Source organism: Carlito syrichta, unplaced genomic scaffold, assembly GCF_000164805.1.
Source record: "Carlito syrichta isolate Samal-C Ts95f unplaced genomic scaffold, Tarsius_syrichta-2.0.1 Scaffold308192, whole genome shotgun sequence".
Classification (NCBI taxonomy): Eukaryota; Metazoa; Chordata; class Mammalia; order Primates; family Tarsiidae; genus Carlito; species Carlito syrichta.
This window is the reverse complement of record NW_007252288.1, coordinates 333537-345962: the sequence shown is the minus strand read 5'-3', so window position 1 is coordinate 345962 and position 12426 is coordinate 333537. Positions and strand designations below refer to the sequence as shown.

Sequence of the window (12426 nt, the reverse complement as noted above, 5' to 3'; positions counted from 1 at the left end):
AGCCAAAGATCAATGTTGTCTGAGTTGGTTTAACCTCTGAGTCTGACTGGCTTTCTTCCTCCCTCCTGAATTCGCGAGTTCCACCTTCTAGTTCAGCCGCAAGCAGAGTTTCACAATGTTGGCCAGGAGGGAATAATTGGAACCAGCAGAAGAAAGAAGAGTTTGTGACACGGTGACGCAGTGACAATCAACTGAAGGAGAGCGGAGGAGTGGGAAAGAGTCCATGAAGGCCACTATTATATTTATTGAGAGTGCTGGACTGACTTCATAAGGAAACCAGGAAAAGATCCATGAAGCTAAGTCTCTAAGCAGAGTTCCACAGGGCAGAGGGCACAGTGCCTTTTTTTCTCAATTCCTGGAATAGTTGGAAAGCAAGTACCTTTCCTCACAGACAATACCACATACCCTGCGGGAAGCAACATACCCCCTCCCAGGATGCCCAAGTCACATGTGCTGATCTGGTCCTCACCACGTAGCTCCCATGAAGAAACGCCACTGTGGAAATCCGATTAGGGACCCAGGAATCATGAAGCTCATTTGGTGAGAATGCCAGCTCCCTCTTCCACTCTGCTGATTATGTATTCTTTAGTACTTGCTATCATTCTTTCTGATTATGTTTTCCCTGGCATCAGAACACATTTTTTCCCTTGTGTTTCTGCCATTGGAAATAACTCCCTGATGGATCCTCTCATCTCTTCCAGACATCCCTCTCCTCTTTTATGCACCCTGCCCCATTTGTCTGGCAATTAGTGAGTTAGTACATCATCATTCTTCTTTCTATTAGCAGCTGGCAGGAAGGGGAGACTCCTTAGCAGCTGCTGAATTACCTCCCAGAGACAGCAGGCTTTCTGCAGTGAGAGCACTGATTTACTATGTCTCCACAGGGTTTCTAGACAGGGGGCCTCCTGTAAATCAAGCCTTGTTATGACTGGGAGAGGAATGGGCAATAATGAGAGAGGCCAACACTGAAAAGAATTTCCAGTACATGCAGGATTTTAAGAAATTGTTATTCTTTAACTGTAACTCTGTGCTTTTAAGTCTGTTTTGTGTTTTATCTAAGACTAAGTTTTACAGTGTCTGTCATACCAGGGTATAGAAAAGCCATCCATCTCTTGATCCTACACAGGATTCTAATTAAGTTACCTGAGGCACAGGAGTGGAGTTACTTATGGTAGAAGATTCCTTAGTTTCTTTTTGTTTTGCCTCAGAAGTTTTTTCTTTCCAAGGTATCTTATTTTGTGCAAGTTTTCTCAATCTCAACTTTTGACATTGTAGGCCAAATAATTTTTTTGTTGTTGCTTTGGTTGCGTTGTAGAATGTTTTTTTTATTTTTATTTTTTTTTGAGTTGGAGTCTCACTCTGTCGCCCAGACTGGAGTGCAGTGGCCACTCCTGGCTACCGCAGCCTCGCCCTGTTGGGCTCCGGCGATCCTTCCGCCTCAGCCTTCTGAGTAGCTGAAACTACAGGCGCACGCTACCACACCAGGCTCATTTTTTGATTTATTGTAGAGATGAGGTCTCGCCAAGTTGCCCAGGCGGGTCTCGAACTCAGGCAATCCACTCATGTCAGCCTCCCAAGGCGCAGGATTACAGGCTGAGCCACTGAGCCCGACTTGTAGAATGTTTAACAGCTTCCTTGGCTTCTACCCACTGGATGCCAGTAGATACCCCATGTCTCCTAGCTGTGACAATCAAAAATGCACCCTGGGGACAAAATCATTCCCAGTTGAGAGTCATTGTTTTAGAGGAAGATAAACTAAATATAGGAGCGGGCTAAAGTCTATTCTAAAAGTTCTTTGATACATCTTCTGACTCTAATCTTTGGTTCTGGGATGCACTGTGCTCTTGTAGCCAAAGAGCTGCCCAGTGTTGTGGTGAGAACTCTGGGCTTATGAGGCCAGTCAATTTGTCTGATGCTGAGTGGGGCCACCATGGCCTGTCAATTAATTCCATGACCCCTGCTGATGTCCTCCCAAAAGAAAATTTATCTTGTAGAGAGTTCAAATCTTGGTAGGAAACAATAATGTTTGTAGGAAGTCTGGATTCAGAGGGTAAATTTCTTACCTCTTCCTTGTAGTTGGCTTTAAATACACCAAAAAAGAATCACAGTTCTCGCATTACCACACCTTAATCCTCACTCCTGGGCCTTGATCCTGCCTGTTTCCTCTTGTTTCTCTGGACAGTTTGGCTGCTTCAGCTCTTTTGGCTCATGAAAGCATTACATCAGCATCCATTACATTGCCCCTATTGCCCACATTGAAATGATCTCTATGTTCTATTTTAGCTCTTCAGTCTCACAGGTATGGCATAAATATGGAATGTCAGACTTGTATAAAGGGCCTACATACTGCTATTTACTCTTACCCAGTCTTTAGTGGGTTGCTGGCATAGGGCCCAAGTTTCTCATCTTTTAAAAAGAGAATTGGTGGTGTACTTAAGGTCTGAACCTGCTGTGTAAGCAGAATATATAACTGCCTACATAATGGAGTTTCAAGGGTAAGAAGCCAAGTCTATCTCTCATCACTGGGTGTTGGCTAAGATTGACTTTTAGAGTATAGTAACATCCCTTACCTCTAAGCACTAATAAAAAAGTACAAAGTATGGAGAGAGTAGGAATAGAGCTCACAGTTTTGAAATCTGTTACATGTCAGGTATTCTTTTAGGCAGAATCATTCAGCATTGTCTTATTTTATTTATGTTTTTAAGTAGGAGTCTCCCTCTGTTGCCCAGGCTGGAGTACAGTGAATAGCATGCTCATGGTCACCGCAGCCTCGACCTGCTGAGCTCAGGCAATCCTTCCGCTTTAGCAATCCAAGAGTTACAGGCATGCACCATCATACCCAGCTATTTTTTTGATTTATTGTAGAAACGAGGTATCACCAAGTTGCCTAGGCTGATCTCAAAACCCTGGGCTCAAGCAATTCTGTTGCCTCTGCCTCCCAAAGTGCTGGGATTACAGATGTAAACCACCATGCCCAACTGTCTTATTTGTTTAATCCATACATGAAAAGTATAAAATAGGTATTATTATGCTCATCTTATTGACAAAGAAACTGAGGGTCAGAAAGAGCCTCACATCGCACAGCTAGTCAGCATGAAACCACCACCAGCACACAATCAGTAAGTAGGGAAAATAGGATACAAATTCTCCTCCGCCAGACTTCAAATTACTTGGTTTTTCCATCATATGCTGGGACGAGTCTCTGAGCACTCTTCCCAATTAGGTAGTAGCATCTCTGAGGCAGGAAGGGTTGCTATCAGAAGGAAACGAAAAGCATGCTGAGTTTGAGAGATTGCCATTCATTGCTTTTTCCTCTTTTTGAAAAGACACAGGTAGACTTACTAGAATAAAGCTGACGTCTTTACAGGCATGCAGCAAGAATATCCCCACAATGATTGTAAAGAAGTCAATTGAGATGTGAATGACATCATCAACAGACAGATCTTGTCACTCCTTAAAAAGAATAGCTGAACAAATTAAAACTGATGTTGTAAAGAAAATGTAGCATATTGGAGTCACAATGGATGTGTTGAATATATCCAGGGCCTTGTTCAGATAATTAATCTGTGTGCTCACACAGACAATGCCGCTCAACAGCAGAATCCAGGCCAGAGGGTGCCACAGCATGGGTTTTCCAGCAAACAGCTCTTTGATAGCAATGCTTAGCACAGGAGACTGAGAATGCACCAATGACAGCAGATTGCTATATATACAAGACTGTTTGTCTGTCCATGGTGGGGACCCACCACAAAGATTAATATCAAGGCCACAATGACCACAAGTGTTGCAAAGACCACAAAGCTTGGATCACCTAACTTGTGAGACATTTTATTTAAGGTCTTGATTGCCTCTACTTTTGAAGCATGAATGACCATAACTGTAGATCCTAGAATACTTAGCAAACACTCAATTTTTCCATGAAGATTAAGTCTTTCATTTAGAAAGTATGAAGAAAGAATGGTACTTACTAGGACTCTGAGAGCTCCTAGTGGAGTCATTAGCGTGGCTGGTGCAAACATGTATGCAGCAAAGTTGGTCACCTCACCAGTTCCCATTGACAGCAGTCCAGTCCACCACAACCATTCTTTAAGACATGGTGGCCACCTTGACCTGCTCTTGTAGAGCCTTTACTGGCAAGTTGAAAAAGGCCTTTTTAAAATTTTTCAGAATGAAACTTCCTCCAATGAAAATGCTGCCGTTTGCAGAATCATCACCTATTCGTTGATATGTTTGCCTGGGGATGGCTCGGCGGGTGATGACTGCAGAGTGGGTCCCTCTTGGGACTTGAGAAGCAGCAGGTCAGGCAAATACGCAATCAGATAATGCAAGAGCTATATAGCACCCTGGAGCAACCTAATCTAGCTCCATTCCCTCACTGAGGATGATGAAACAGACAGGAAAGGACTTGCCCAGAAAGACAAAGAAAATTCAGGGCTGAGTCAGGAAATGTGTGCCAATCTCCTAGTTTACTCAACTTTTCAACCTTCTCTATCTGCTGGAGCTGCCATCTTGGGTTAGTGTTTTTGGTCCACTCTTCAAAGTCTGTCACTGAAATAATCATATGACAGCTTCCTGCCAGCTATGGAAGTGAATTATGAGGAGTCTTGCTTTTTTTCTTTTTTTGGAATATTTTTCTAGATGACTCAGACTCTTTTACCCAGGAGTACATTAATATCTGCATATACTGTCTTACTCATAATGTGCACTAGAACATTGGATCTCACTGCATGAATACAGCTATCACAGTCATATATGCCACAACACCAGTAGTGTCATTAGCATGGTGGCATTACACATTCACAACCCACAGAAATTCACCATCCATAATCAGTCTTCTTCTGCCTATTTCTTAAAATTATATGAGATTGTTTTCATTATTCCATAATGAATAGGACAGTAGAAAGTTTCATCTTAGAGAGTTAATTATAGCTTTTAATTTGGAATTCACCTCTTCATAAGGGCGCTTGCTGACTTAAGAACCATCTTACTCAAAATTGCCTGAAGCTCATATTTCCTCATGGCCTTCCAGGGCTCTGCTGACTCATAGAATAAAATTACTTTACCTTCTAGTGCCTTGGGTTTCTCATTTGTAAGCTGGAGTGACTGAAACAGACCAGCTTTGGGGCATTTTTGTGACAAGCAGTGAAAAATGATAGCAAGCTAAATTGTAGCTTCCTTGTACTCAAAGGACAAGGCTGTTCTCAAAAGTCTAAATGACTGTTCAGCTCAACAAATCAATAGCTCATTTGGTTCAACTTCTTATGTTTTGTTTCATAATTTAATCCTAAAACTTAATAGAGGAAGGAAAGTTAACTTGTGACTCCTTAAAAGACATAAGACATAGAAAAGTTAATTTCTTATGGTAAGTTCTGAGCTGAACAGGATCACATGAGGTAAAAGTAGATCAGAATTCTCATATTTTGTAGGGTCATCAGTATCTATAAGGAAAAGAAAAGGAAATTGGACTATTTTGCTGAGATCAGAAGATACTTAAAAGGTGAATGTGACAAACCTTGACTCCTCTCTGCTTATATTCTCTTGTCATTTCTTATTGTGCTTCTTTTGTTGTTATTCTTTATTCCCATGTATGAAACTACTTTTTGCTAATCTATTAGTATAGTTGTGGTGTGTGCATAGATGTTACACATTGGATTTTAAAAGATTAATAGGTGTTTAGTTTTAATTTTTACTTTTGAGTCAGAGCCTCATTCTGTCATCCAGACTGGAGTGCAGTGGCAGGCTCATGGTTCACCATAGACTTGACCTCCTGGGCTCAGGCGATTCTCCTGCCTCGGCCACCTGAGTATTTGGGATTACTGGTGCATGCCACCATGCCAGGCTAATTTTAATGAATGTTTAAAAACACCTTCTTCTTTGCTGAATTATGTTGGCAAGGATTAAAGCTGTTTTGTGTTCAAAATACTTCTTCCAGGAAGTGTTCATGGATCACCTCCAGTTGGACTATTCTTGCACTTTGTCCACGGATCCATTACTGCCGTTTGATTGGTTGATTTTTGGTTTTGATATGCAGGTTGTCTTTCTTACCAGCATGGAAGGTGAGGTTTTTTTTTCCTCCCTGCATAATCACATTATCGGCATTATATCTGGCATATAATAGCTACCTTAAAAATATTTGATTGAATTAATGAATTAGTGAGTGGGTGAATGGATGATGGTACCAGTCAGACTAGTATATATAATTGTTTATGAAAGGTTAGTGTTTGGCATATATATCAGTCAGGGTTCTCCAGAGAAACAAAACCAATAGGATATACACATAAAGTACAGTAAGTCCCCTACACACGAGCAAGTCCCAATCCAAGAGCACGTTCATAAGTCCAATTTGTTCATAGCTCAACAAAGTTAGCCTAGGGACCCAACTAGCACAATTGGCTATGTAGTACTGTACTCTAATATGTTTGCAATACTTTTCATACAAAAATACATCAAAAGAAAAAATAAACATTTTTAATCTTACAGTACATACCCTGTATGCATGTGAAAATGTATACCAAACATGTGAACTAAATTACATAATTAGAAATGCAAATGCATATCTGCATTTTTGAAAATTTGCAACTTGAAGTTTCGTATGTAGGGGACTTACTGTAATGTGCGGTATACAGTAATATTTTATCAAGAATGGACTTCATATACACAGTGGTCCCACTGGATTACAATGGATCTGAAAAATTTCTATTGCCTAATGATGTCATAGCTGTTGTAACACCATAACTCAATGTACTATTTGTTTGTGGTGATGCCAGTGTAAACAAAACCATCATGCTGTTGGTTGTTTAACATACAATTACATGCAGTACATAATACTTGATATGATAATAAGCAACCATGCTACTGGTTTCTGTGTTTACTATACAATACTTTTTGCCATTATTTTAGAGTATACTTCTTCTACTTATAAAAAAAGAGTTGACAGTAAAACAACCTCTGGCATGTCCGTCAAGAGGTATTCCAGAAGAAGACATTGTTATCACAGGAGATGGCAGCTCCATGCATGTTATTGCCTCCAAAACTTTCCAGTGGGATGAGATGTGGGTATGAAAGACAGAGATATTGATGACTCTGAACTTGCGTAAGCCTCAGCTAATGTGTGTGCTTGTGTCTTAGTTTTTAACCGAGAAGTTTAAAAAGTAAAAATTTTTAAAAACTTAAAAACAGAAAAAAAGCTTATAGTGGCTCACACCTGTAATCCCAGCACTTTGGGAGGTGGAGACGAGAGGATTGCCTGACTCCACGGGTTTAAGACCAGCCTGGGCAACATGGCAAGACTTCGTCTCTACAATAAATAAAAAAATTAGTTGGGTGTGGTGGTGCACATCTCTTGTTTGAGCTACTTGGAAGGCTGAGGTGGAAGGATCACTTAAGCCCAGTGGGTTAAGGCTGACGTGGCTGTGAGCGAGACTCCGACTCAAAGAAAAAAGAAAATATTTTTGTATGGCTTTACAATGTGTTTGCGTCTTAGGCAAAGTGTTACTATAAAAGAGTCAAAAAACATTAAAAAATTAAAAATTTTATAACATAAAAAGTTACAGTAAGCTAGAGTAAATTTATTATTGAAGAAAGAGCTTTAAAAAATAAATTTAGCCAGGCACGGTGGCTCATGCTTGTAATCCCAGCACTTTGGGAGGCAGGGGCGACAAGATTGCCTGAGCACAGGGATTCGACACCAGCCTGAGCAACATGGAGAGGCCTTGTCTCTACAATAAATCAAAAAATTAGCCAGGTGTGATGGCACACACTTGTAGTTCCAAATACTTGGAAGGTTGAAGTGGAAGGATTGTCTTAGCCCAGCAGGTCAAGGCTGCGGTGACCGTGAGCATGCCACTGCACTCCAGCCTAGGCAACAGAGTGAGACTCTAATTCAAAAATAAATAAATAAATAAACAAACAAATGCATTTAACGTGGCCTAAGTGCACAGTATTTATGAAATCTACAGTAGTGTGCAGTAATGTCCTGGACCTTCGCATTCACTCGCCACTCACTCACTGACTCACCCAGGGCAATTTCCAATCCTGCAGGCTCCACTCATGGTAAATGTTCTATCTAGGTGTATTATTTTAAAATCTTTTTAGCCATATTTTACTGCACCTATTCTATGATTAGATATGTTTAGATACACAAATACTTACCATTATATTACAATTGCCTACAATTTTCAGTATAGTAACATGCTAAATAGGTTTATAGCATAGGAGCAATAAACTGTACCATATAGGCTAGGTGTGTAGTAGGCTAAACCTTCTAGGTTTGCCTAACTTCCCACTATGATGTTTGCACAACAGTAAAATCACCTAACAACACATTTCTTAGAACATACCCCAAAGCAATGCATAACTGCATATATACATATGCATATGTATATATGGAATGAGAGAGTTATTTTCATAAATTGGCTCACATAATTATGGAAGCTGACAAGTCCAAAATTGGTAGAGTAGGCCAGGATACTAGAAACTCAATCAAGATGCATTGTTGCAATCGTGAGTCTGAAATATGTAGGGGAAGACAACAGGCGGGAGACTCAGGCAGGACTTCTGAGGCAGAATTCCCTCTTCTTCAATAAACTTCAGTTTTTGCCCCTAAAGTATTCAACTAATTGAATGAGGACCATCCACCTTAGCAAAGGCAATCTCCTTTATCAACCTAAATAAAAAATAGAGACTTCGTAAAAGAAAATGAAAAAATTAAAAAGTAGGCAAAAGACATGAATAGACACTTCTCAAAAGAAGATATATGGGCAACCAACAGACACATGAGAAAGTGCTCAGCCTCACTAATCATCAGAGAAATGCAAATCAAAACCACATTGAGATACCACCTAATCCCAGCAAGAATGGCCATCATTGATAAAGCAAACAACAGATAAAGTGAGAATGCAGAGAAAAAAGAACACTTCCACCCTGTTGATGGGAATGCAAACTAGTGCAAACTCTTTGGAAAAAAGTGTGGCAATTTCTGAAAGAGCTAGAAATTGACCTTCCATATGACCCAGCAATCACCCTACTGGGAATATATCTGGAGGAGCTCAAATCATTCTACAAAAAAAGATACCTGCACACACGTGTTTATTGCAGTACTATTCACAATAGCAAAAACATGGAACCAACCTGCTGCCCATTGAAACTGGACTGGACAAAAAATGTGGTACATATACACAATGGAATATTATGCAGCCATAAAGAAGGACAAACATATGGATTTTCCAGCAACTTGGATGGATTTAGAAATTATCATACTCAGTGATCTATCACAGAAACAAAGGACAGAGTACTATGTGTTTTCACTCATAAGCAGACCTTAAACAATTATCGTAAAAACTATAAGAAAGGGATTGGCAGTAGTGGGAAACTGCCGGGGGTGGGGGAGGGGAGTGGGATTGGCAGTTGAGAGAAACTGCCAGGGGAGGGGAGGGCACACCTCATCAGCAAGGTTACCTGCATAATGAACATTTGTATATCTTACCCTGAATTGTACCCCACATTTTTAAAATTAAAAATTTTTTTAAAAAGTAAATGATATTTATTTGGGAAGAAACCATTAAATGAGAACATGCAAGCCATGGTAAACAATGCATATCCAAAGAGATAAAGAAAACTCTTTTTAAAGAAAAAATGAGGAGGATTACATAATTGTTTGAAGATAATCATCCTTCGCTATGAGGATTAGTAAAAAGGCTGGACCAGTCTGAGGCTGGCAAGCAGTTGCTCAGCAGATGTCATCACAGAAGTATTTTTTGTGTAAGGTTGCAATGGCCTTTGTGCAAGGTTGTGGTTTCTGCAGTCTTGTATGATACTGTTTGTTGTCAGGAATTTATGTTTGAGAACTCTTCCTTCATACCCGCCCTTGGCTCTATTTGTCAGGTTTTTTTGGTTTTATTTTTGTTTTAAACACAAGTTACTAACTTTTGACTTTGACAACTTTCACATTTCCCCCTTTTGATCAGAAATTTTCCCTGATATCATCATTGAACAATCATTCTATAATTTGGTATTGATTGTCTCTCAGTGTCAGGATGGACCTGTCCTGGGTTGCTGCTCTGGTCCCAAACTGGAAGCATTGAATGACAGCTAGGAGCCAGTATCAAAATCCTTTTAGCCAAATTTGAATGATAAGAATGGACTGGAGGGAGTGACTGTCAGGCTAAGTCTACCTGAAGTTCATTGTTAAGTTCAATTTTGTCTGTTTCGTAGTCTTTTGCTATCATCTGAAAATTTCAGGCATGCATTATTCTGTTAGGAATTGTACTTCTGCAAAAACTTAACAAGTAACAGATATAAAGCTTAAAAAGAAAAAAATACAAAGTAAAATTAATAGCAATCATGAAACTAGGCTTAAAGGTAACCAACTGAGTAAATCAAATGACTGATAGGCTGCTAAGAGAAAAAGGCATTAAGGGCAGCAAGCATCTCATTATTATATGGAGTCTTGTTCTGACATCTTGGAAAAAACTGCTACAGTGTGAAGCCATTGACTTCTTGTCCTAGTCTGCAGGTTGAATGTCACTGGTTGGGGCATCAGGCAGTTTGGTGAGCTTTCTGTGTGGCCCATACATCAGGTATGAGACTTGTTCCTTAAAATATACCTAGTTTCAGCTTATAGAGTGTCAGGAAAAGAGCAGTTACTGTTTTTACTAATCCTATGGAAGAAATTTGGATGGAGGAGCCTGGAAGAATTTAGGATTGAGTTTAGTCTATAGGTAGATATCAACGACTGAAAAGCAACACACAGTGCTACAATCTAATAACAGGTCTATTCTAACTTTTCTTTTAGAAACATAATGTTTTCTTTCTATAGGAATCTCACATAGGAATCTCAAATTCAAAAGCTTCTTGAGGCTAGCTGGCCAGGAGCAGTGGCTCACACCTGTAATCCCAGTACTTTAGGAGGCCAAGGTGGGAGAATCAGTTGAATCCAGTAGTTGAAGACCAACCTGGATGACATGGTGAGACCACATCTTTGTAAAAAATAAAAAAATTAACCAGGCGTCATGCATGCCTGTAGTCTTAGCTGCGAGGGAGGCTGAGGTGGAAGGAATGCCTGAGCCCAGGAGATCAAAGCTGCAGAGAGCCATGATCATGCCGCTATACTCCAACCTGGCTGACAGAGGGGGATCCTAACCAAAAAACAAAACAAAACAAAACAAAGCAGAATCACAGGTCATTGCAAAATTATAGAAATTCACTTAACCAAAGTAATAAAAGACTTCAAAAGCAATACAGAAAATAACATGAATGTTAAAAAAAAAAATCTTAATGCTTTTGAAGCTCAGTTTTTCTAAGTAATGAAAAACCTAATAAAGATAACAAAATTATCTTGATAAGTACAAAACATTTGTTTCTTAGGCTAAGTTACCAAAAAGGTTAAACCCAAACCAAAACAAAAAAAACTTGATACAGTGGGATAACTTTTTGTAATGGGAAGCCTATTTAGATAACCTGAAATTTGAAAGAGTACTTGAATTTAATCATATACAAGAAAAAGGTGGTCAGAGGGTGGGGGGCACGGTGGCTAACGCCTATAATCCCAGCACTTTGGGAAGCTGAGATGAAAGGATTTCCTGAGCCCATGGGTTTGAGACCAGCCTGGGCAACTTGGCAAGACCTCATCTCTACAATAAATCAAAAAAATTAGCTGGGTGTGGTGACTCGTGCCTGTAGTTCCAGCTACTTGGAACGCTGAGGCAGAAGGATTACCTGAACCCAGCAGGTTGAAGCTGTGGTGGCCATGAGCATGCTACTGTACTCCAGCCTGGGTGACAGAGTGAGACTCCAACTCAAAAAAAAGAAGAAGAAAAAATGTCCAAAGTTCTAAGTGTACACCATATCATAGAAAAAGTAAACAAGAAAACGAGCACCTAAACAAGGGAATACAAGGCTCCTAGTAACAGCACAAGAAGTTTCCTGATTATATAGGACAGTTCAAATACATCAAGAAAAACTGAGTATAGAATCAAGTTATATTGGAGGAAAACATTGCTTTTCTAAAACTTCAAGATAAATATTTCAGTATCAGATTATAATAGCAGAGTAAAAACCACAGATAAAGTTACAGGAGCTGACAAAAAAAGTGAGGAGAGAGTTATCATCCCAGACCTTTTCAGGGGGAGAAAGAAGAGTAGAAGGAGATTAAGGATGACCTGCAAGTCACATGCCGCAAGATACAGTGAAAGCTGAATGTCTGAGATATGAATCTGAGAAACTTCAAAGGGGAAAACTATAACTCAAGAAATGAAATTATCATTCTAGTTGAAGAAGACAGCATTTCTAACTGAAAATAGGGAAATTAATTAGATCTCAGAAAGAAAGGTGGCAAAAATAGAAACTGTAAAACAGGTTGAAACTACAGTTCAGGAGATTATTAAAAATCTAGACAAACAGATTTCAGAATAAAAATAAAAACACCTT

At 39.6% G+C, this 12426-nt stretch overlaps 1 pseudogene; it reads right to left on the bottom strand.

The window, feature by feature from the left end:
* Positions 1 to 3219: 3219 nt before the first annotated feature.
* LOC103267641 overlaps positions 3220 to 12426 on the bottom strand; it is a 139485-nt pseudogene continuing 130278 nt past the window's right edge.